Raw genomic sequence first — 27,017 nt, forward strand, 5'->3', positions numbered from 1 at the left:
ATATAGTGTGATGTCATACCACTGTAATATTATATAGTGAGATGTCATACCACTGTAATATTATATAGTGTGATGTCATACCACTGTAATATTATATAGTGAGATGTCATACCATTGTAATATTATATAGTGAGATGTCATACCACTGTAATATCATATAGTGAGATGTCATACCACTGTAATATTATATAGTGAGATGTCATACCACTGTAATATTATTCATATTGTGATGTCATACCACTGTAATATTATAAAGTGAGATGTCATACCACTGTAATATTATAAAGTGAGATGTCATACCACTGTAATATTATAAAGTGAGATGTCATACCACTGTAATATTATATAGTGAGATGTCATACCACTGTAATATTATATAGTGAGATGTCATACCACTGTAATATCATATAGTGAGATGTCATACCACTGTAATATTATATAGTGAGATGTCATACCACTGTAATATTATTCATATTGTGATGTCATACCACTGTAATATTATAAAGTGAGATGTCATACCACTGTAATATTATAAAGTGAGATGTCATACCACTGTAATATTATATAGTGAGATGTCATACCACTGTAATATTATATAGTGAGATGTCATACCACTGTAATATTATGCATAGTGAGATGTCATACCACTGTACTATTATATAGTGTGATGTCATACCACTGTAATATTATGCATATTGTGATGTCATACCACTGTAATATTATATAGTGTGATGTCATACCGCTGTAATATTATGCATATTGTGTGATGTCATACCACTGTAATATTATATAGTGAGATGTCATACCATTGTAATATTATATAGTGAGATGTCATACCACAGTAATATTATGCATAGTGAGATGTCATACCACTGTAATATTATATAGTGTGATGTCATACCACTGTAATATTATGCATATTGTGATGTCATACCACTGTAATATTATATATTGTGATGTCATACCATTGTAACTACTAATGTACTTTCACACTCTCAACTTCTCACAAACATGTGGTATAGAACAATGGACTCCGCATTTGATAGAGATGTCTTAAGATCATAAAAATTGTTTTGTTGCGTTTATAATTATTTGAGTATCCTGTGGCAAACTCAAATGTAATGTATTTCCTTCCTGGTGTACATAATAATAACCTATAATCCAAATGAAAAATAAGAATTTCTTTCATAAAATCTCATGTTGGTGAAGGCCAAAGGACATTAAGCATAAACATGTTTTTTCAACACAGGTCATGCTTAAATTGTGTGAAAAAATGCTTTCAACTTCTCTCTTGTCTCAAGACATAAGCTTTATTTCAGTCATGCACTGCAAACTTATAAGTGACATTCATTGTAAAACCTGCCAATAAATATTTATTGGATATACAAAAAATCAATAAGGCATAAATTGTGAAGACATCTTTTATGAATGTCCTAGTGTTCTTACTATCTCAAATTTCCCCATTAAGTCAGGCCAACTATCATGACCCCATATACTGGGGTCATAAATCTGTACTGCCATAAAATACATCTAAGTTAGCCGCAACCTGTTGTTGACCCAAATACTTCAATTTCTCACTACAAAACAAATATTGAAACTATCACATCCTATTAAATTATGAAGTTTTTAATAGGTCCATAATGTTTAAACCGATAGAAATAAAAGGATGATAAAAAGATGAAATAGTAAATGTCATGTTTTTGGCAAGTACTTCTCTGATATTTCATCACCACCTCCATCTGCTGTATCAGCAAGCCAAAATCAAACCAGAGAACTATAAATGTGAGATATTGTGACCACGGACAACTATATAGGTGAGCTACAATACCCAGTCTTTGATCCTACACATGATAGCCAAAGTGACCCAATATTACAAAAAGGTGCGCTACAGTAAACCTCACACAACTATACAGGTGAGCTACAGCATCCAATCCAAGTGACCCAAGACAGCTATAAAGGTGAGCTACAATGAAACCAGACACGATATAGGTGAGCTACAGTGACCCAAGACAACGATATAGGTGAGCTACAGTAACCCCAGACAATATAGGTGAGCTACAGTAACCCCAGACAACGATATAGGTGAGCTACAGTGACCCCAGACAATGATATAGGTGAGCTACAGTGACCCAAGACAACGATATAGGTTAGCTACAGTGACCCCAGACAATATAGGTGAGCTACAGTAACCCCAGACAACGATATAGGTGAGCTACAGTGACCCAAGACAATGATATAGGTGAGCTACAGTGACCCAAGACAACGATATAGGTTAGCTACAGTGACCCCAGACAATATAGGTGAGCTACAGTAACCCCAGACAACGATATAGGTGAGCTACAGTGACCCAAGACAATGATATAGGTGAGCTACAGTGACCCAAGACAACGATATAGGTTAGCTACAGTGACCCCAGACAATATAGGTGAGCTACAGTAACCCCAGACAACGATATAGGTGAGCTACAGTGACCCAAGACAATGATATAGGTGAGCTACAGTGCTAAATAACTGGCCTGCATGCTGGACATGTGTATATGAATGCCTATCACGTGTAACACACTGTTATCACCCAGTTAACCTTGAATCACTGTTACTGCCCTAGCATACCTGAGTTGCCTGCAGCAGTTGCCAGGAGTGCTGCGGGTTACACATCACCCTTCAGAGTCCTACAGCATGAACAGAGCTGGAGTTAGTCGGGGCAGGATCTCCTCTGTACCTTACAAGTTGACTGTTAGACAAAGTGATTAGTCATGAGTAGCACATAATCCAACTCACCAAAGTAAGGTTAGCGGAGTAATAGTTACTCAAGAATTACAGGGAATTACATTTTATCTGTCTGTGGATTTCAGGCCTTTAAAGTGGAACAGTGGAACAGTTGGTGTCAACTATAGCCTATCAACTTTAAGCATTAAACTCAATGCTGAATGAGCTGCTACTGGAAATATTTGCACTACATCCCCGCCCCTGTATGTTTGATAAATATAGGATATCTCTATACATGCTACTGGATCAGTAACCTGACAAATGACTATTTTAGTTCAGTTATGAATCAACGCAGTACATATTTGTTTATTCTCTTTTAAATATCTTCATGCTGGAGTACAACAACCTCGCCATTACATAGGCTGAAGAATATTAATATATAGAGTCTTTTATAAGAAAAACCCAGTTTTCATGGCATGATTTTTCTGTTATTTACAGCAGAAACAAAGATCTATGAATCTATTATACATTATATGATTTGGGACAGGTGGATCCTTCACCAAGGTTAGAAGAAAATGGTTTATATGAATCTAAACTTGTTATACCCTGGAAATTAGGTTAAAGTTTCATAATATCTCCAATCAAATTGTATATTCATTTTGCTTTTTAAGACCTGATGTGAAAGTCATTATCATCATTAACATATTTTGAGGACGCTGTAAGTAATGGCCCTAGAACATCTCTTGGGTGTGTTCACTTCATATAACAGTACATCTCTTGTGTGTGTTCACTACATATAACAGTATATCTCTTGGGTGTGTTCACTACATATAACAGTATATCTCTTGGGTGTGTTCACTACATATAACAGTACATCTCTTGGGTGTATTCACTTCATATAACAGTACATCTCTTGGGTGTGTTCACTACATATAACAGTACATCTCTTGGGTGTGTTCACTACATATAACAGTATATCTCTTGGGTGTGTTCACTACATATAACAGTATATCTCTTGGGTGTGTTCACTACATATAACAGTATATCTCTTGGGTGTGTTCACTACATATAACAGTACATCTCTTGGGTGTGTTCACTACATATAACAGTACATCTCTTGGGTGTGTTCACTACATATAACAGTACATCTCTTGAGTGTGTTCACTACATGTAACAGTACATCTCTTGGGTGTGTTCACTACATATAACAGTACATCTCTTGGGTGTGTTCACTACATATAACAGTACATCTCTTAGGTGTGTTCACTACATATAACAGTACATCTCTTGGGTGTGTTCACTACATATAACAGTACATCTCTGTATTGTAAATGTTCATGATAAATTCTGCAAGCTTATTTTGAAACTGAGAAGAACTGTTCCTAATATTGTAGCAAGAGCTGAACTTGGGAGAAACTCGTTAAAAGTAAACCAACATCTGAAAATCATTAAGTACTGGCTGCGTTTATTAACTCAGAACGAAAACAGTATATTATATCACACGTATGTGTACCAGTATGACCGGGCAGAAAAGGGTCTAGATTGCTGGGCACTGAAAGTTAAACATCTGTTATTTTCCTTTGGATATGGTGAAATTTTGGAATAGACAATCAGTTTCTTGTATTCATTCATTTATATCCGCTTTTAGAACAAGATGTATTGATATTGATAACCAGTGTCTCTTTGAATCTTTTGACAAATTATCTTCATTATATTTGTATAAAACAATTAAGCTATCAAATGAAGATGAAAATTATTTAAGTGTTGTGAATATTGCTGCATTTAGGATTACTCTCTCACAGTTTCGCATGTCGAGCAGTGATCTTATGGTATTACAGGGTAGAAAGTTAGGTATTCCAAAATGTGAAAGACTTTGTCCATTTTGTATCATTCCAAATGTAGAAACAGAATACCATGTTTGTTAAGTTTGTCCGTTCTATGACGATCTTAGAAGAAACTTTCTGCCAAGTTATTATTATACATCTCCATCAGAGCATAAATGTAAAGTTTTATTTACCACCAGTAATGCTTTCACAATCAATAATCTTGCCAAGTTTACATTCTTTGCTCTTAAAATGAGGAGCAAGCAATTGTCCATTATATTAACTACTAATTCTTCCACCATATGTATATGGTCTCAGATACCCTTGTACTGATTAGTAATGATATCTTGGGTGTGTTCACTACATATAAAAGTACATCTCTTGGGTGTGTTCACTACATATAACAGTATATCTCTTGGGTTTGTTCACTACATGTAACAGTTACCTGAACAACCATATAATCTCTAAGTGGAGGAACGCTGTGTTGACAGTCGGACATTAATGTTAAGTAAAGTTCTCACCAGCTTTTATAGCCTCAGCCTATTTTGTCCAGCTGTCCTCACTACAGGACTCTGTGAAGTCAAGGTGCCGTTCTAATGAAGAAGGGGTGGTGGTGTCCATTACTGGGGTCCCTCATCATATTCCTGGAATTTTGCTAAAAGCAGCATTAAAACCAGTCACTCACTCACTCAAATGAAGAAAGAAATAACTTGTCCACTTCACCCTCAGTCTGACTCAACAGCCAATATACTTGTTACATCTGTGTGGTTCGGAATGTTTCTCTATGCTTGTCATGAGAGGTGACCTAATGGATTGTTTGGTCAGGCTCGGTGACCTGGTTGATTGCCGGTCATTGTACACCGATGGTGTGGATTGTTGCTCAGAATATCAGTCACTTGATTGTCTGGTCCAGACTTGATTATTTACAGGCCTGCATCATCATGTTCAATAGCTTGAATATTGCTGAGTTATATAATACAAACAAATGTTTGATATTTAGCGGACCATTTGATGAGTGAACATGGGTTTTCTGTCTGTCCTCACACAGTATAGCATACATTTCACTGCACACACAGTATAGCATACATTTCACTGCACACACAGTATAGCATACATTTCCCTGCACACACAGTAGAGCATACATTTCCCTGCACACACAGTATAGCATACATTTCACTGCACACACAGTATAGCATACATTTCACTGCACACACAGTATAGCATACATTTCACTGCACACACAGTATAGCATACATTTCACTGCACACACAGTATAGCATACATTTCACTGCACACACAGTATAGCATACATTTCACTGCACACACAGTATAGCATACATTTCACTGCACACACAGTATAGCATACATTTCACTGCACACACAGTATAGCATACATTTCACTGCACACACAGTATAGCATACATTTCCCTGCACACACAGTATAGCATACATTTCACTGCACACACAGTATAGCATACATTTCACTGCACACACAGTATAGCATACATTTCACTGCTCACACAGTATAGCATACTTTTCACTGAACACACAGTATAGCATACATTTCACTACACACTAAAGAGACAGTAGCGTAGCTTATTGGTTAAAGCAATCGCTGGACCTGGATCGGATTCCTCACATGGGTACAATGTGTGAAGACCATTTCTGGTGTTTTCTGCTGTGATATTGATGGAATATTTCTAAAAGCAGCATAGAAACTCACTCACTCACTGTAGCTAGATGGTCTGTTGATGGTCTAGGTCATGGTTACGGTCATTGTAAAAAATGGCTATATCATTGTCAGATTTTAAAGCACTTTTTCCTCAACAGGCTGTCGACAGGAAGTGACATCAGCAGACGCCACCTTCTCATCCAGTAAGCTAGAGGCGGCAGTTTTGACACAGGCGATCAGACTGATTTCACTCTTGTGTGTAAGGGGGGCATGGGTGGCCCAGTCGTCTAAGGCGCAGCGATTCGCTGTGCAGAGTTGCGTCCCTTGGGCACGCCAGAAACCTATGATTGTGGGTTCGAATCCCGGTTCCCCCGAATTATGTTTCTAGGTTTGTCAGCACCATACCCGTGCTCGTGGGTTTCACAGAAGTGGTAAATGTCTGAGACCTGCATCACTTCGGGCTTTCCTCCCACATTTAGCTGACACGCCGCGATATAACTGGAATACTGTTAAAAGCGGCGTTAAACCCAACTCACTCACTCACTTGTGTGTAAGTGGAACATGAACCTTCTCATTCCTAACACAGTTTGTCAGAGACCACTGACTGTAATTTAGAATTTGTAAATACATTCTATGAATGATTTGCACCATTTTGAAGGATAGTTGGTGAAAAGCATTGCAAGTTATTAGGAAACAAGAATATATAGCCTTAGTGTTCACCAAACTATATATATCATTGTTGATGACACAGGGACATTGTTGAAGTTTACCAACTTGTTTCATAATAAATCACAATTATATTTGTAGAAAATGTGTTTGAAACAAAATGCTGACGAAATATAAAGTTCTGATATGATTACTAATATAGTAGCCACAGTCATATTGAAAAATCTGATTATCAAGCCATTCATTCAGGCATCAGTCAGACATTATAATACCACAGAGGATGGTGTTATTTTGTTATTTTACCCAGCTTTGATCTTTGAGGGCTGGAATGTTGTGATAGTGTCTCCACTGTGAGATCACTATCTGCATGAAGCTGACAGTTTGTTGTGATGGTGTCTCCACTGTGAGATCACTGTCTGCATGAAGCTGACGGTTTGTTGTGATGGTGTCTCCACTGTGAGATCACTGTCTGCATGAAGCTGACGGTTTGTTGTGATGGTGTCTCCACTGTGAGATCACTGTCTGCATGAAGCTGACGGTTTGTTGTGATGGTGTCTCCACTGTGAGATCACTGTCTGCATGAAGCTGACAGTTTGTTGTGATGGTGTCTCCACTGTGAGATCACTGTCTGCATGAAGCTGACAGTTTGTTGTGATGGTGTCTCCACTGTGAGATCACTGTCTGCATGAAGCTGACAGTTTGTTGTGAAGGTGTCTCCACTGTGAGGTCACTGACTGCATGAAGCTGACAGTTTGTTGTGATGGTGTCTCCACTGTGAGGTCACTGACTGCATGAAGCTGACGGTTTGTTGTGATGGTGTCTCCTCTGTGAGATCACTGTCTGCATGAAGCTGACGGTTTGTTGTGATGGTGTCTCCACTGTGAGATCACTGTCTGCATGAAGCTGACAGTTTGTTGTGATGGTGTCTCCACTGTGAGATCACTGTCTGCATGAAGCTGACAGTTTGTTGTGATGGTGTCTCCACTGTGAGATCACTGTCTGCATGAAGCTGACAGTTTGTTGTGATGGTGTCTCCACTGTGAGATCACTGTCTGCATGAAGCTGACAGTTTGTTGTGATGGTGTCTCCACTGTGAGATCACTGTCTGCATGAAGCTGACAGTTTGTTGTGATGGTGTCTCCACTGTGAGGTCACTGACTGCATGAAGCTGACAGTTTGTTGTGATGGTGTCTCCACTGTGAGGTCACTGTCTGCATGAAGCTGACAGTTTGTTGTGATGGTGTCTCCACTGTGAGGTCACTGACTGCATGAAGCTGACAGTTTGTTGTGATGGTGTCTCCACTGTGAGGTCACTGTCTGCATGAAGCTGACAGTTTGTTGTGATGGTGTCTCCACTGTGAGATCACTGTCTGCATGAAGCTGACAGTTTGTTGTGATGGTGTCTCCACTGTGAGATCACTGTCTGCATGAAGCTGACAGTTTGTTGTGATGGTGTCTCCACTGTGAGATCACTGTCTGCATGAAGCTGACAGTTTGTTGTGATGGTGTCTCCACTGTGAGATCACTGACTGCATGAAGCTGACAGTTTGTTGTGATGGTGTCTCCACTGTGAGATCACTGACTGCATGAAGCTGACAGATTGTTGTGATGGTGTCTCCACTGTGAGGTCACTGACTGCATGAAGCTGACAGTTTGTTGTGATGGTGTCTCCACTGTGAGGTCACTGTCTGCATGAAGCTGACAGTTTGTTGTGATGGTGTCTCCACTGTGAGATCACTGTCTGCATGAAGCTGACAGTTTGTTGTGATGGTGTCTCCACTGTGAGATCACTGTCTGCATGAAGCTGACAGTTTGTTGTGATGGTGTCTCCACTGTGAGATCACTGTCTGCATGAAGCTGACAGTTTGTTGTGATGGTGTCTCCACTGTGAGGTCACTGTCTGCATGAAGCTGACAGTTTGTTGTGATGGTGTCTCCACTGTGAGATCACTGTCTGCATGAAGCTGACAGTTTGTTGTGATGGTGTCTCCACTGTGAGATCACTGTCTGCATGAAGCTGACAGTTTGTTGTGATGGTGTCTCCACTGTGAGGTCACTGTCTGCATGAAGCTGACAGTTTGTTGTGATGGTGTCTCCACTGTGAGATCACTGACTGCATGAAGCTGACAGATTGTTGTGATGGTGTCTCCACTGTGAGATCACTGTCTGCATGAAGCTGACAGTTTGTTGTGATGGTGTCTCCACTGTGAGGTCACTGACTGCATGAAGCTGACAGTTTGTTGTGATGGTGTCTCCACTGTGAGGTCACTGTCTGCATGAAGCTGACAGTTTGTTGTGATGGTGTCTCCTCTGTGAGATCACTGTCTGCATGAAGCTGACAGTTTGTTGTGATGGTGTCTCCACTGTGAGGTCACTGTCTGCATGAAGCTGACAGTTTGTTGTGATGGTGTCTCCACTGTGAGGTCACTGTCTGCATGAAGCTGACAGTTTGTTGTGATGGTGTCTCCACTGTGAGATCACTGACTGCATGAAGCTGACAGATTGTTGTGATGGTGTCTCCACTGTGAGATCACTGTCTGCATGAAGCTGACAGTTTGTTGTGATGGTGTCTCCACTGTGAGGTCACTGACTGCATGAAGCTGACAGTTTGTTGTGATGGTGTCTCCACTGTGAGGTCACTGTCTGCATGAAGCTGACAGTTTGTTGTGATGGTGTCTCCTCTGTGAGATCACTGTCTGCATGAAGCTGACAGTTTGTTGTGATGGTGTCTCCACTGTGAGGTCACTGACTGCATGAAGCTGACAGTTTGTTGTGATGGTGTCTCCACTGTGAGGTCACTGTCTGCATGAAGCTGACAGTTTGTTGTGATGGTGTCTCCTCTGTGAGATCACTGTCTGCATGAAGCTGACAGTTTGTTGTGATGGTGTCTCCACTGTGAGGTCACTGTCTGCATGAAGCTGACAGTTTGTTGTGATGGTGTCTCCACTGTGAGATCACTGACTGCATGAAGCTGACAGTTTGTTGTGATGGTGTCTCCACTGTGAGGTCACTGACTGCATGAAGCTGACAGTTTGTTGTGATGGTGTCTCCACTGTGAGGTCACTGACTGCATGAAGCTGACAGTTTGTTGTGATGGTGTCTCCACTGTGAGGTCACTGACTGCATGAAGCTGACAGTTTGTTGTGATGGTGTCTCCACTGTGAGGTCACTGACTGCATGAAGCTGACAGTTTGTTGTGATGGTGTCTCCACTGTGAGATCACTGTCTGCATGAAGCTGACAGTTTGTTGTGATGGTGTCTCCACTGTGAGATCACTGTCTGCATGAAGCTGACAGTTTGTTGTGATGGTGTCTCCACTGTGAGGTCACTGTCTGCATGAAGCTGACAGATTGTTGTGATGGTGTCTCCACTGTGAGGTCACTGTCTGCATGAAGCTGACAGATTGTTGTGATGGTGTCTCCACTGTGAGGTCACTGTCTGCATGAAGCTGACAGATTGTTGTGATGGTGTCTCCACTGTGAGATCACTGTCTGCATGAAGCTGACAGTTTGTTGTGATGGTGTCTCCACTGTGAGATCACTGTCTGCATGAAGCTGACAGTTTGTTGTGATGGTGTCTCCTCTGTGAGGTCACTGTCTGCATGAAGCTGACAGTTTGTTGTGATGGTGTCTCCACTGTGAGATCACTGTCTGCATGAAGCTGACAGTTTGTTGTGATGGTGTCTCCACTGTGAGATCACTGTCTGCATGAAGCTGACAGTTTGTTGTGATGGTGTCTCCACTGTGAGATCACTGTCTGCATGAAGCTGACAGTTTGTTGTGATGGTGTCTCCACTGTGAGGTCACTGTCTGCATGAAGCTGACAGTTTGTTGTGATGGTGTCTCCACTGTGAGATCACTGTCTGCATGAAGCTGACAGTTTGTTGTGATGGTGTCTCCACTGTGAGATCACTGTCTGCATGAAGCTGACAGTTTGTTGTGATGGTGTCTCCACTGTGAGATCACTGTCTGCATGAAGCTGACAGTTTGTTGTGATGGTGTCTCCACTGTGAGATCACTGTCTGCATGAAGCTGACGGTTTGTTGTGATGGTGTCTCCACTGTGAGATCACTGTCTGCATGAAGCTGACAGTTTGTTGTGATGGTGTCTCCACTGTGAGATCACTGTCTGCATGAAGCTGACAGTTTGTTGTGATGGTGTCTCCACTGTGAGATCACTGTCTGCATGAAGCTGACGGTTTGTTGTGATGGTGTCTCCACTGTGAGGTCACTGTCTGCATGAAGCTGACGGTTTGTTGTGATGGTGTCTCCACTGTGAGATCACTGTCTGCATGAAGCTGACGGTTTGTTGTGATGGTGTCTCCACTGTGAGATCACTGTCTGCATGAAGCTGACGGTTTGTTGTGATGGTGTCTCCACTGTGAGATCACTGTCTGCATGAAGCTGACAGTTTGTTGTGATGGTGTCTCCACTGTGAGGTCACTGACTGCATGAAGCTGACAGTTTGTTGTGATGGTGTCTCCACTGTGAGGTCACTGTCTGCATGAAGCTGACAGTTTGTGTGTCCAATCCAAGTAATGGTGTATGGCCATTATAATGGCAACCATAAAGAATAATTGGGCCTACTACACAAGACTATTTTTATGTGTAATTTAACATCCAGTTCATGTGTCTGTATGAGCATTTGATACATGATCACCATAAATTCCCCTCTCATTTATTAAATACAACAATAAATCTTGTGAATCACGTTCTTTATGATTCTGTGCCATTGTGCTGTCTCCTCGGTCAAGGTCAAGGTCAGATTTTCCACAAACGTTGAAGCCTCTGCCACCATAAAAAATCATCAGATGTAGGTACTTATATATTTAAGGATAAAATTGATCTATATGGAAAAAAGTGTTACTGTCTTGTCTAGGATTGAAGTTTTATTTGTGCCTCACATGAGCAAATTCCATGATGTGCAAAGCGTTGACATAAGGTGTCCTCGTGCTGGGCTAGGGGTGGGTGGGTGGTCATTGTACTGTTGGTATAAGGTGTCCTCATGCTGGGGTAGGGGTGGGTGGTCATTGTACTGTTGACATAAGGTGTCCTCATGCTGGGGTAGGGTAGGGTGGGTGGTCATTGTACTGTTGGTATAAGGTGTCCTGATGCTGGAGTAGGGGTGGGTGGTCATTGTACTGTTGGTATAAGGTGTCCTGATGCTGTGGTAGGGGTGGGTGGTCATTGTACTGTTGGTATAAGGTACCCTGATGCTGGAGTAGGGTAGGGTGGGTGGTCATTGTACTGTTGGTATAAGGTGTCCTCGTGCTGGGGTAGGGGTGGGTGGTCATTGTACTGTTGGTATAAGGTGTCCTGATGCTGGAGTAGGGGTGGGTGGTCAGTGTACTGTTGGTATAAGGTGTCCTGATGCTGGAGTAGGGGTGGGTGGTCATTGTACTGTTGGTATAAGGTGTCCTGATGCTGGAGTAGGGGTGGGTGGTCATTGTACTGTTGGTATAAGGTGTCCTCGTGCTGGAGTAGGGGTGGGTGGTCATTGTACTGTTGGTATAAGGTGGCCTCATGCTGGGGTAGGGGTGGGTGGTCATTGTTCTGTTGACATAAGGTGGCCTCGTGCTGTTACCATGATTGTCCGGCTGAGACTGGACTAGTTACAGGTCAAATGGGATGTAGCTGCATCCAGTTCACTGTGATTTCAAACAACAAAATGTTTATTTTCAAATGACCAGAGAATCTGCGATGCAGGGAAATCCCTTCACTGTTCGGTAACAGTGTCTTATTTAGAGTTAGGGGCATAAATACATGTCTTTGGTTTAATTTAAGAATGTTGATCTAAGAATTTATCTAAATGTACATGTCCTGCCTCATGTTGTCAGCTGTTTGTGCATACCTTTCCTTTGACTGTGACACTTACCTATACAGGTGTTATACAGGTGTTATACAGGTGTGATTGTTTCAGAAATATCACAGGTGTTAGTTGTTACCAAGTCCTTATTGACAAATGCCTGTTGTCTTAACAATACCTGAGTAAAGTGACTCGGGTTGTTCAGCTGATGAGCATCATCCAATGTTACACATTACATTGATTATTGATGCATTGCAGGATGCAGGGAGAAGATGATGTATGATTTGCGTGTTGTTCCGATGTGAGTGCTGTTGGTGTTGTTGATGTTGCTGTTGATGTGGGAGGAGGGAGCCAGGGTAACTGTTGTCAGGGAGTTGTAGTTGTTGTGGAGGTAGGAGTTGGCTGTGACGGTGGGACTGAACACAGCCTGACGGACTCAGGAAGTCGAGATCCAGTTCACATTAACGTCTGCGCCTTACATGTTCCTCTTTTGTGTGTTTATCAATCTGATTCCCCCTTTTTGTGAAGGTTGGTAAAGATATATACATTATTTTCACTGATTGAAATATGTCTTTTCTGTTTCTGTTGCAGAAAGAATAAGTGCATGGTTGAGCTTAGATAAATGAAATAAGTTGTAAGAAGCATCTAGATGAAAGCTTCTTAGTGGTTTATAAGTAACATAATACAGTCACCACATTGACTTGTGACATGTGAACGGTTGTATAGAACACTAGGAACACTGTAAAAGAACACTTCCTGGAAATGCTGAATTAAGTCTCTTACTCCCGTTATAACCGTAGTTTACTGTATATTCAAAAATAATATCTCCATAAAAACAGATAATTAAATTGGAAGCCTCAAGGGAAAAACTAAATATTTGTAAGAGAGATAAATTAAAATCAATGACATCATATTTATAAAACATCACTCAGGATATACGAGAAAGTATTGGATAATTAAAGAAGGAAGTGAACAAAAAGAAACAGTACAGCTGTCCTCGACACTTGAGACGGAATTATGACATGGCATGACTAGGTGTGCTGATTAGTCTTTAGGAAGTGAAACAAGCCATTGCAAGGAGTGTTAGTTACACACAGTAGTGACAAAAATTGCAAAGTGCACTATTCAGGAAATATCCATTTTGCTAGCAGTGAACATCATCATTGAGATTTGATAACGTAGTTACAAGTAGTTACAATCCGGGTAAGGGTCAGCAACAGATGAATGTGACCAGTTATAGTTAGCATCTCGAACAAGGTCAATAGTGCTGTACTTGCATTGCCAGCACAAACTGAAAGAAGAAAATGTTCAGATGTAGTATTTATAGCACTTGGCCTAGTTTGACATTGTAGCTCCATCTCATTATTGCTGCAATAAATTATTTACTGAACATATTTATTTACTGATTTAAATTATTTACTGAACATATTTAATTACAGAACTTAATTATTTACTGAACATATTTATTCACTGATTTTAATTATTTACTTAACTTAATTATTTACTGAACATATTTATTTACAGAACTTAATTATTTACTGAACATATTTATTTATTGCACTTAATTGTTTACTGAACATATTTATTTACAGAACTTAATTATTTACTGCTCTTAATTATTTACTTAACATATTCATTTACTGAACGCAATTAATTTAACTTAACGTAATCGGATTAAGGAATGGTAATCTGTTTAGAGACTTGTTGCCTGCCAGCGCTTGTACAGAAGCTGATTGTCTAACTGGTTAATCAGCATGTTACACTGTAATACATTACTACTACAGGCCTGACAAGACGTCCTACACAATCACACTTGTTTGAACGACTGGGCGATCAACAATTATACATGCCATTCTGTTTGTGTGACAATCTCCATCATCCCAAGTGTATGGTTAGCCCGCATGCCGACTTATCACGTTTGTATAGTTCAAAGACAATGGCGAGCCATGTGATGGCGGTCCGAGTGTGTGATCGTCAGAGATTAGGACTCCGCCGCCAATGATGTAAGAGGGGTTGATTGCTCTGTCCTGGAGACACAGGAATGGAGTCCTGAAGGGGACTCTGGGATAGACATTTGTCCTCTCGTGTGGACAAGTTGGGAGAGAGCTGCATGGAGTAGTTTTGATGGATGAGACTCTTACCTTGTGATTTACTGGAATATTTGTGAACATCTAGTGAGATCAATACCGTTTCAGTTTGCCAGGGGAGGTTAAAGAGTGTAAGTAAATAGTTTTTTTGTTTTTTAAGTTGGCATATAAGTGTTTTAAAATTGAAAATGCTGGATATTGTTAAGTGACGAGAAAATGACAGTTGGTAAATGAATAATTTGATTTCATAATGTTGTCAAACAGAACTTAACCCCATTAGATAAGTTGATAAAGGCCTTGTCAGTGTTGAGCAGTCTCGGCAGTGATGTAGGGAAGTAGCTCATGTCTGACCTTGTCCATATCAGCTTCTATATCATCAAACGTACAGTGAGTTTCAGTATAATATTTCATAAACATGCACCACGTATGATAATCACCTACGATGTTTATCGTGATTGAATAACATTATGATAATTTTCGTGTTTGTTATATGTACAAAATGAAAGTACATTAACATCACTCTCAAGACAAGCACCTGCTTTATACTGTAGACTTGAACAAATATGTGAAGGGAATAATGTGTTTGAGCTTCAGTCAAACTTTTAAGGTATATCCCTGATTCACTGGATGCCCACTTTAACACTTGTTCAAGTTTGTACACAGTTGCCCCTTATCAGCATGTGTCCCTGCTGTGTATCCCAGTCTGTGTACAGGTGAGATGTGTAGATCGTGATGAGATACCATTCAGACAGGACAAGCAGAGGGAGGAGGGAAAGTCTGGATCGCTTTAGCGCTGGTCCACTGCTCCATCTTCTGTTTTCCTTGTAACATGCTCACAAATAACATTTTAATTGTCCTGTCATACTGCACTCATCAGAACAGTGTATTCTGTGCAATTTTTTATAAACAAAATGCTTCAAATAGCTTCCTTGAACCCTAAAACCATGAAAGTGTTAAAAAGCAAAATCTTTAAAACCATATATGTTTTATTTTATTATGTGTTTTCGAAAACAATATTTTGTTCACGTGGGCTGGCACAAGTCAAAATTTACTACCCAGGCACCGGATCCTTTATTACCCAACCCAACACATTTTTTATGTTTCATATAATGGGCCTGCCGCCCCTACTGAAAAGCAGCCGGTCTAAGAAATATATAAAACATAAAATATTTATTTTTATTATGTCTCCCGCTACTAACATATACCATCTTATACAATGTAAAGTGTTCCATATAAACTCCATGTTTCCATCACAATCCGTGATTGGGTGGGTGCTGTGTTACGGGGATGGGTGAGACAGGGCGACAGAGTTGAATGGTTGGTTGGTTGGTTGGTTTGTTGTTTAACGACACACTCAGCAGTATTCCAGCTATATGATGGTGGTCTGTAAATAATTGAGTCTGGACCAGACAATCCAGTGATTTATATCATGAGCATCGATCAACGCAATTGGGATCGATGACATGCATCAACCAAGTCAGCGAGCCTGACCAGCCGATCCCAGTTATTCGCCTCTGCAAGTTGAATGTCCAGCTGTCATCAGACATGACAGCTTGGTGCTAAACCATCAGCAGGCTGCCAAGTTATTGAGCTTGTCTCCCAGACCCAAGAGAATAGATTATAAACTCCTCCAAAACAAGTTTAAAGGGGAAGTGTACACGCAAAAATTACTTTCTTTCTTTTTCTAAACAAAACGCAATTTTAGAATAAGTTAGTATCTGTGTGTGAAAATATACACTCATTTTTTTCACAGTGAAAGTAGGAAGCTCACAATAGTGTGAAAATGATATGCCGTTATGAGGCCTTCGTTTTTCGAGCTAAACAGGCCTGAGTTATCTCCCTTAGATTATGACGTAATTGGTGCCAATTCAACTGGGTCCCTGTCTATTCTGAACGCAAAAGATATCAAGTACAAGTTTTCGGTAAAACAACATGGCCTACGACACACTCCAGCGCAGTGGTGACTCAGCATAACACTATGCTGGCTGGCATCTGAGACGCTAGAATCACACACCTGTACCTACACCACGTGAAGCGGCTCTAACAAAGCATGATGACGTCATAATGTTTATCAATTGGCACCAATGACGTCATATTGCAAGGGGCATAAGCCATGGTGTTTTTGTTATGGAAATAGAACACTTGGTAAATGTGAAAAATATAAATCGTTTTAATGCAAAACATATGTTGATTAATTGTGATATTTTTATATTTTTGTCTATGACACTTCTAGGTTAACACTTTTGTTGTGGAAAAAGTACAAGAAAATTAGGTTCATTTCCGTGTGAACTTGCCCTTTAAGCAAGTCTAGATTATCTCAGCTTGAAATTAAACATTGTCTTGGCTTCATTTGTTTAATATTTTGTATTTTGTAGATTGTATCAGTAAATAAGATAATTTTATTTCTGGGACTAAATGTTTGTCTAGCTGTCAGCTGCCTGAGGTCCATCAGTGGAAGGTGAGGCAGGTTAATACAAGTATCAGCAGCCTGGGGTCCATCAGTGGAAGGTGAGGCAGGTTAATACAAGTGTCAGCAGCCTGGGGTCCATCAGTGGAAGGTGAGGCAGGTTAATACAAGTGTCAGCAGCCTGAGGTCCATCAGTGGAAGGTGAGGCAGGTTAATACAAGTGTCAGCAGCCTGGGGTCCATCAGTGGAAGGTGAGGCAGGTTAATACAAGTGTCAGCAGCCTGGGGTCCATCAGTGGAAGGTGAGGCAGGTTAATACAAGTGTCAGCTGCCTGGGGTCCATCAGTGGAAGGTGAGGCAGGTTAATACAAGTGTCAGCAGCCTGGGGTCCATCAGTGGAAGGTGAGGCAGGTTAATACAAGTGTCAGCTGCCTGGGGTCCATCAGTGGAAGGTGAGGCAGGTTAATACAAGTGTCAGCAGCCTGGGGGTCCATCAGTGGAAGGTGAGGCAGGTTAATACAAGTGTCAGCAGCCTGGGGTCCATCAGTGGAAGGTGAGGCAGGTTAATACAAGTGTCAGCTGCCTGGGGTCCATCAGTGGAAGGTGAGGCAGGTTAATACAAGTGTCAGCAGCCTGGGGTCCATCAGTGGAAGGTGAGGCAGGTTAATACAAGTGTCAGCTGCCTGGGGTCCATCAGTGGAAGGTGAGGCAGGTTAATACAAGTGTCAGCAGCCTGGGGTCCATCAGTGGAAGGTGAGGCAGGTTAATACAAGTGTCAGCAGCCTGGGGTCCATCAGTGGAAGGTGAGGCAGGTTAATACAAGTGTCAGCTGCCTGGGGTCCATCAGTGGAAGTTGAGGCAGGTTAATACAAGTGTCAGCAGCCTGGGGTCCATCAGTGGAAGGTGAGGCAGGTTAATACAAGTGTCAGCAGCCTGGGGTCCATCAGTGGAAGGTGAGGCAGGTTAATACAAGTGTCAGCAGCCTGGGGTCCATCAGTGGAAGGTGAGGCAGGTTAATACAAGTGTCAGCAGCCTATCTACTTTGAGGTGTAATTTGTAGTAGCCATGACATGTTACATTACATGTTGTATGTCTGTATTGTGTGGGTTTAGGTTAAACAGGACATGACAGGAGAGTAGCGGTCTGCCCTTGAAAGCTTGCATGGGACGTCACCAAAAATTGTCACCAGTGATATCTCGAAATATTGTCCATTTTAAACATCTCCAACAGAACTACTCAATGGTTTAAAGTCAGGCTTTCAATTCTTTGGTTATTCAATATTTGTAGGGAAACCCACAACGGTTGTCAGCTAAAAATAGATTCCTCAGCTTAAATCAGTACAAGAATTAATCAGTCTCTACACATGGTGAATAATTAAATCATATTAATATTACTGCTATGTGTAATTATGGAAATTGTGTACTGTTAGATTGATATACATGTACATCATTAATTTGACAACTTAAATTAAACTTCCTAGGACTGGTAATTTGCCCGAGCATAGTCACCTGGTTAACAGACACTGTACACAAGAACTACAAAGTATCAGTCAGTTGAGGAGGTTGCTTGCTGTAGCAGCAGCAGCAGCGGAAGTCTGCCAGAATGTTCCTCCTAGTCTCAGAACATCTATTTTGTTGCCGGAGCCACCAAGTTAGAAAGTCATGAGGGATGCACCCACACTTCTGTAACATAAGCAGGCATGTTAATTACTGAATGTAATAATTCATTTGAGCCTCTAAGATACGAACAGTTCCTGTTTTCATTACTATGTTTATACTTTCTCGGCTTTGCGAATCAAGAATCCTTTGTTGCCATGGATACCACAGTAAATCTTCATTCAGGCACTAATAGATTTTTTGAAACTGTCCATGAAACTGTTTGAAAAATAATGTGATGTAAATAAGTCGAAAATAACCATCTGTGGAATCTAAGGTGCACTGGTTAGTTCTTATTAGTAGGACATTTGTAGGAAAGAAGAGAAAGTGTTTATTTCAGGATTTCAAAAATATGTTTTCATATGTGCTGGAACAGTTGTCAGGTTGAAACGTGATTGTGTTGAAATACTCTGACATACTTTGAAACTCCTTGAGGTGTGAGGACCTGTTATCTGCGAGACCTGTGCTGGTCAGGGGGATGAACGTGCAGGGACTCAAGTGATCAGCGTTTACTGAGGGATCTGAATTCAACAGTATTATGATATGAAAGGGCAGGGTGTCATTGAAATACATTCAACAGTATTATTATGATATGAAAGGGCAGTGTGTCATTGAAATACATTCAACAGTATTATTATATGAAAGGGCAGTGTGTCATTGAAATACATTCAACAGTATTATTATGATATGAAAGGGCAGTGTGTCATTGAAATACATTCAACAGTATTATTATATGAAAGGGCAGGGTGTCATTGAAATACATTCAACAGTATTATTATATGAAAGGGCAGTGTGTCATTGAAATACATTCAACAGTATTATGATATGAAAGGGCAGTGTGTCATTGAAATACATTCAACAGTATTATGATATGAAAGGGCAGGGTGTCATTGAAATACATTCAACAGTATTATTATATGAAAGGGCAGTGTGTCATTGAAATACATTCAACAGTATTATGATATGAAAGGGCAGTGTGTCATTGAAATACATCACGTAACACTATGAAAGGGCAGTGTGTCACATCACATAACACTATGAAAGGGCAGTGTGTCACATCACGTAATGCTATGAAAGGGCAGTGTGTCATTGAAATACGTTCAACAGTATTATGATATGAAAGGGCAGTGTGTCATTGAAATACATTCAACAGTATTATGATATGAAAGGGCAGGGTGTCATTGAAATACATTCAACAGTATTATTATATGAAAGGGCAGTGTGTCATTGAAATACATTCAACAGTATTATGATATGAAAGGGCAGTGTGTCATTGAAATACATTCAACAGTATTATGATATGAAAGGGCAGTGTGTCATTGAATACATTCAACAGTATTATGATATGAAAGGGCAGTGTGTCATTGAATACATTCAACAGTATTATGATATGAAAGGGCAGTGTGTCATTGAATACATTCAACAGTATTATGATATGAAAGGGCAGTGTGTCATTGAATACATTCAACAGTATTATTATATGAAAGGGCAATGTTTCATTGAAATACATTCAACAGTATTATGATATGAAAGGGCAGTGTTTCATTGAAATACATTCAACAGTATTATCATATGAAAGGGCAGTGTTTCATTGAATACATTCAACAGTATTATGATATGAAAGGGCAGTGTGTCACTGAAATACATTCAACAGTATTATGATATGAAAGGGCAGTGTTTCATTGAAATACATTCAATAGTATTATGATATGAAAGGGCAGTGTGTCATTGAATACATTCAACAGTATTATGATATGAAAGGGCAGTGTGTCACTGAAATACATTCAACAGTATTATGATATGAAAGGGCAGTGTTTCATTGAAATACATTCAACAGTATTATGATATGAAAGGGCAGTGTGTCATTGAAATACATCACGTAACACTATGAAAGGGCAGTGTGTCACATCACATAACACTATGAAAGGGCAGTGTGTCACATCACGTAATGCTATGAAAGGGCAGTGTGTCACATCACGTAACGCTATGAAAGGGCAGTGTGTCACATCACGTAACACTATGAAAGGGCAGTGTGTCACATCACGTAACACTATGAAAGGGCAGTGTGTCACATCACGTAATGCTATGAAAGGGCAGTGTGTCACATCACGTAACACTATGAAAGGGCAGTGTGTCACATCACGTAACACTATGAAAGGGCAGTGTGTCACATCACGTAATGCTATGAAAGGGCAGTGTGTCACATCACGTAATGCTATGAAAGGGCAGTGTGTCACATCACTTAACACTATGAAAGGGCAGTGTGTCACATCACGTAACACTATGAAAGGGCAGTGTGTCACATCACGTAACACTATGAAAGGGCAGTGTGTCACATCACGTAATGCTATGAAAGGGCAGTGTGTCACATCACGTAACACTATGAAAGGGCAGTGTGTCACATCACGTAACACTATGAAAGGGCAGTGTGTCACATCACGTAACACTATGAAAGGGCAGTGTGTCACATCACGTAATGCTATGAAAGGGCAGTGTGTCACATCACGTAACACTATGAAAGGGCAGTGTGTCACATCACGTAACACTATGAAAGGGCAGTGTGTCACATCACGTAATGCTATGAAAGGGCAGTGTGTCACATCACGTAACGCTATGAAAGGGCAGTGTGTCACATCACGTAATGCTATGAAAGGGCAGTGTGTCACATCACGTAACACTATGAAAGGGCAGTGTGTCACATCACGTAACACTATGAAAGGGCAGTGTGTCACATCACGTAACACTATGAAAGGGCAGTGTGTCACATCACGTAACGCTATGAAAGGGCAGTGTGTCACATCACGTAATGCTATGAAAGGGCAGTGTGTCACATCACGTAACACTATGAAAGGGCAGTGTGTCACATCACGTAACACTATGAAAGGGCAGTGTGTCACATCACGTAACACTATGAAAGGGCAGTGTGTCACATCACGTAATGCTATGAAAGGGCAGTGTGTCACATCACGTAACACTATGAAAGGGCAGTGTGTCACATCACGTAACACTATGAAAGGGCAGTGTGTCACATCACGTAACACTATGAAAGGGCAGTGTGTCACATCACGTAACGCTATGAAAGGGCAGTGTGTCACATCACGTAACGCTATGAAAGGGCAGTGTGTCACACAATACTACAATATATAGATGTTATCAGGGTTATTTTCTATAAGATTGGTGTTATGTCACAAACTGTAGAAGACTTTGTGTTATTAAGATCATCAGGCTGCATTATGAAAGGGCATTGTGCCATCATGCACATGTGCTCCTGCTGTACTTACAGGTAGGTGCAGGTTAAACTCGGGCAGAAAACTATGGCGTCACGATCTGTTCCTCTGTGAAAGAAATTACTCTTCAAATTATTCTATCCAAACTAATCACTTGAAAGTTTTAATTTTTAAGTGGGGTATCCTAGTGGTTAAAGCGTTCTCTCGTCACCCTGAAGACCTGGGTTTGATTCCCCACATGGGTACAATGTGTGAAGCCCCTTTGTGGTGTGCCCTGCATGACATTACTGGACTATTGCTAAGAGTGGTGTAAAACTAAACTACCTCACCACTAATCTCGAAGTGTCTTTTCATTTCCAACATGCTTATGAAGGCCTGGCTGAGTAGTGATTGTTAAACAAGGCAACTTGTTCAACCCATAAATGTAGGTTACAGTTTCTTCAATTGGTCAAATACAGTACAAAGTGAGTTAAAAATACAGCACAATTGTAATTATATAAAAAAATAAAATAATCATATATAATCATTAAATTTAATATTTTTGGAATTACATTTATGAAACTAAGGGTTGGGTTTGTCAAGGTACTGCTGGTAATTAGCCAGCTGTTTGTGTGTAACCTTGAGGCTCAGATGGCCAACAGCCTTGGAGTAAGCAGCTCCTGAGTGAGTTGTTATGTGTTTAGTCATGCAAATCTGAGTCATTGTGTAAAATCAATCAGCATATTTTGATTACATCTCTGTAACATAAGTGAACTACATGAGCTAGTGAAGGCCTTTTGCACCGCCTTGGTGAGTACACACATGTATAAGGGGTGTACAACAATGTGTGAGATGTGTTCCTATGTGTATAAGGTGTGTACAACAATGTGTGAGATGTGTTACTATGTGTATAAGGTGTGTACAACAATGTGTGAGATGTGTAACTATGTGTATAAGGGGTGTACAACAATGTGTGAGATGTGTATAAGGGGTGTACAACAATGTGTGAGATGTGTTACTATGTGTATAAGGGGTGTACAACAATGTGTGAGATGTGTTACTATGTGTACTTGGGGTGTACAACAATGTGTGAGATGTGTTACTATGTGTATAAGGGGTGTACAACAATGTGTGAGATGTGTTACTATGTGTACTTGGGGTGTACAACAATGTGTGAGATGTGTTACTATGTGTACTTGGGGTGTACAACAATGTGTGAGATGTGTTCCTATGTGTATAAGGGGTGTACACCAATGTGTGAGATGTGTTCCTATGTGTATAAGGGGTGTACAACAATGTGTGAGATGTGTTACTATGTGTATAAGGGGTGTACAACAATGTGTGAGATGTGTTACTATGTGTATAAGGGGTGTACAACAATGTGTGAGATGTGTTCCTATGTGTATAAGGGGTGTACAACAATGTGTGAGATGTGTTCCTATGTGTATAAGGAGTGTACAACAATGTGTGAGATGTGTTACTATGTGTACTTGGGGTGTACAACAATGTGTGAGATGTGTTACTATGTGTATAAGGGGTGTACAACAATGTGTGAGATGTGTTACTATGTGTATAAGGAGTGTACAACAATGTGTGAGATGTTTTCCTATGTGTATAAGGAGTGTACAACAATGTGTGAGATGTGTTACTATGTGTACTTGGGGTGTACAACAATGTGTGAGATGTGTTACTATGTGTATAAGGGGTGTACAACAATGTGTGAGATGTGTTACTATGTGTATAAGGAGTGTACAACAATGTGTGAGATGTGTTACTATGTGTACTTGGGGTGTACAACAATGTGTGAGATGTGTTACTATGTGTATAAGGGGTGTACAACAATGTGTGAGATGTGTTACTATGTGTATAAGGGATGTACAACAATGTGTGAGATGTGTTACTATATGTACTTGGGGTGTACAACACTGTGTGAGATGTGTAACTATGACTACTTGGGATGTATAAGAATGTGTGAGATGTTATCATCCTATCTCACATATATGTCGCGCTGTGTTTTCTTGATGAGCGGCTACAGATTTGGTTCCTTGAAGTACAGGCAAATGTTAACTTGACCTATTTGCTTGTTTTGCTGCATTCGCGTGGCTACATGATTAATGTGATCAATGCCTTGTTAAGCAAGACATGCAAAGTTACAAGCAAGTTCAGCAAGAAGTAGGTTTCAGAGCGTCTCCTGTTGTGTAGCTGCTGTCATCACCACAGAACAGAATCATCCTATTAAATCTGTTAAATGTACCACTCTCTCCAGCTTCAGTTTCCACAAACTCCCAAAATAAGCCATGACTCTTTTTGTGTTGAAAGATCTAACAAACCGTCTTGCTGAAAGGTCCAGTAATTACGTGTTGCATGTGGCGCTGCCATTACCTTTACACCAAGCATGGCTGTGGTTTATCAATAGCTTCTGATCAGAAAACATTCACTATTCAGTCAATGCTCAGGCATGAACTGTTCTCAAGCACTGCTGCTGGTCCTGAGACAGGTAAGTACTCCCAAACTGTGTTGATTGAGAACTACCTGCTTCTCACAGTGGAAGGGAGTCTCAGGGAAAATAGAGATATTTGGATGAGGTAAGGAATAGACAGGGGGACATATTGGGATAACTTTAGGAATAGACAGGGTTGGGGGAGTATTGAGATATCGGGATGACTTTAGGAATAGACAGGGTTGGGGGAGTATTGAGATATTAGATGACTTTAGGAATAGACAGGGTGGGGGAGTATTGTGATATCAGATGACTTTAGGAATAGACAGGGTGGGGGAGTATTGTGATATCGGGATGACTTTAGGAATAGACAGGGTTGGGGGAGTATTGAGATATTAGATGACTTTAGGAATAGACAGGGTGGGGGAGTATTGTGATATCGGGATGACTTAAGGAATAGACAGAGTTGGGGGAGTATTGAGATATCGGGATGACTTTAGGAATAGACAGGGTTGGGGGAGTATTGAGATATTGGGATGACTTTAGGAATAGACAGGGTTGGGGGAGTATTGAGATATCGGGATGACTTTAGGAATAGACAGGGTTGGGGGAGTATTGAGATATTAGATGACTTTAGGAATAGACAGGGTGGGGGAGTATTGTGATATCGGGATGACTTTAGGAATAGACAGGGTTGGGGGAGTATTGAGATATCGGGATGACTTTAGGAATAGACAGGGTTGGGGGAGTATTGAGATATTGGGATGACTTTAGGAATAGACAGGGTTGGGGGAGTATTGAGATATCGGGATGACTTTAGGAATAGACAGGGTTGGGGGAGTATTGAGATATTGGGATGACTTTAGGAATAGACAGGGTTGGGGGAGTATTGAGATATCGGGATGACTTTAGGAATAGACAGGGTTGGGGGAGTATTGAGATATCGGGATGACTTTAGGAATAGACAGGGTTGGGGGAGTATTGAGATATTGGGATGACTTTAGGAATAGACAGGGTTGGGGGAGTATTGAGATATCGGGATGACTTTAGGAATAGACAGGGTTGGGGGAGTATTGTGATATCGGGATGACTTTAGGAATAGACAGGGTTGGGGGAGTATTGAGATATTAGATGACTTTAGGAATAGACAGGGTGGGGGAGTATTGTGATATCGGGATGACTTTAGGAATAGACAGGGTTGGGGGAGTATTGAGATATCGGGATGACTTTAGGAATAGACAGGGTTGGGGGAGTATTGAGATATTGGGATGACTTTAGGAATAGACAGGGTTGGGGGAGTATTGAGATATCGGGATGACTTTAGGAATAGACAGGGTTGGGGGAGTATTGAGATATCGGGATGACTTTAGGAATAGACAGGGTTGGGGGAGTATTGTGATATCAGATGACTTTAGGAATAGACAAGGTGGGGGAGTATTGAGATATCAGATGACTTTAGGAATAGACAGTGTTGGGGGAGTATTGAGCTATCAGATGACTTTAGGAATAGATAGGGTGGGGGAGTATTGAGATATCAGATGACTTTAGATATAGACAGTGTTGGGGGAGTATTGAGATATCAGATGACTTTAGGAATAGACAGTGTTGGGGGAGTATTGAGCTATCAGATGACTTTAGGAATAGATAGGGTGGGGGAGTATTGAGATATCAGATGACTTTAGATATAGACAGTGTTGGGGGAGTATTGAGATATCAGATGACTTTAGGAATAGACAGGAGGGGTGTGTGGGGGAGGGGGGTGGGGATTCAAACCATGTAGCAGACATAGTGAGAATTGAATTTATTTACGCCCTTCTGTGATGGTTGTCAACAGCTGTGTTACCTGTACAGATGATGGAGTTCCTTGCTTCAGATAGGGCACTTGTACTCCTCCATAGCTGACACTGGGGGCAGGCATTATCAGTGTAGTCTAACCTCACTTACATCGGGGATAAACTTTTGATTTATGTTAACACATGTTTGATATATCTTGATTTAATCTGAAACTGTATAATGAAAGAGGAATAGACTCTGACTGACTGATTTATACACCTGTTTTTTATGCTGCTCCCCTTCCAGATATCTGCTAATTGGATTTTTGATAAAAAGATAGTTTAACTAAACGCTGATTATTTTACCTCTGGTTGGATCATGAAAGATGTGTATATGAGCTGATAAACACATTGCTGCATGCAGTGCCTTCAGTTTGAGGTATGTTAATCTAAGTTTGATACTTTTTACTGACCAATCAGAATTGAGCATCTTCAACATAGTGATGGTAGATTGATTCTTTCTACTCTTACATCTACATCTATCCAATACATGACGAATATCTTGAATACCTCAACTCATCCCCACTCAAAGAAGCTAAACCGCATTCTTACCACAGCTCGGTTTTAGGTTTTAAGATGAAGCAGGTTTTGGTTGAAAATGTAAAAACTTGAGCAAGGAGGAAAAGCCTGAGTGCTGATTAGAAGTTAGGAGGAGTATCAAAACTAACTTATGAACCGTCTAAATTCAATAAATACCAGAAAGAATAAGAAAACATTGACAT

At 40.6% G+C, this 27,017-nt stretch overlaps 1 protein-coding gene across 4 annotated transcripts in view; it reads left to right on the forward strand.

The window, feature by feature from the left end:
* Positions 1-27,017, forward strand: part of LOC124115611 (solute carrier family 4 member 11-like) — a 115,210-nt gene that overhangs the window by 4,420 nt on the left and 83,773 nt on the right. The window contains exon 1 of one of the 4 annotated variants that reach the window (XM_048399455.1): positions 14,500-14,887. The exons of 1 other annotated variant lie outside the window; for it this stretch is intronic. The gene's annotated coding sequence lies outside the window, so the exon portion shown is untranslated. Of the gene's footprint in view, positions 1-14,499; positions 14,888-22,707; positions 22,834-24,393; positions 24,521-27,017 lie in introns of those variants that run through there. 2 more of the 4 variants (XM_048399456.1, XM_048399458.1) reach the window with 2 other exon arrangements.

This window comes from Haliotis rufescens, unplaced genomic scaffold (assembly GCF_023055435.1).
Source record: "Haliotis rufescens isolate VD_foot unplaced genomic scaffold, xgHalRufe1.0.p SCAF_2, whole genome shotgun sequence".
Lineage (NCBI taxonomy): Eukaryota > Metazoa > Mollusca > Gastropoda > Lepetellida > Haliotidae > Haliotis > Haliotis rufescens.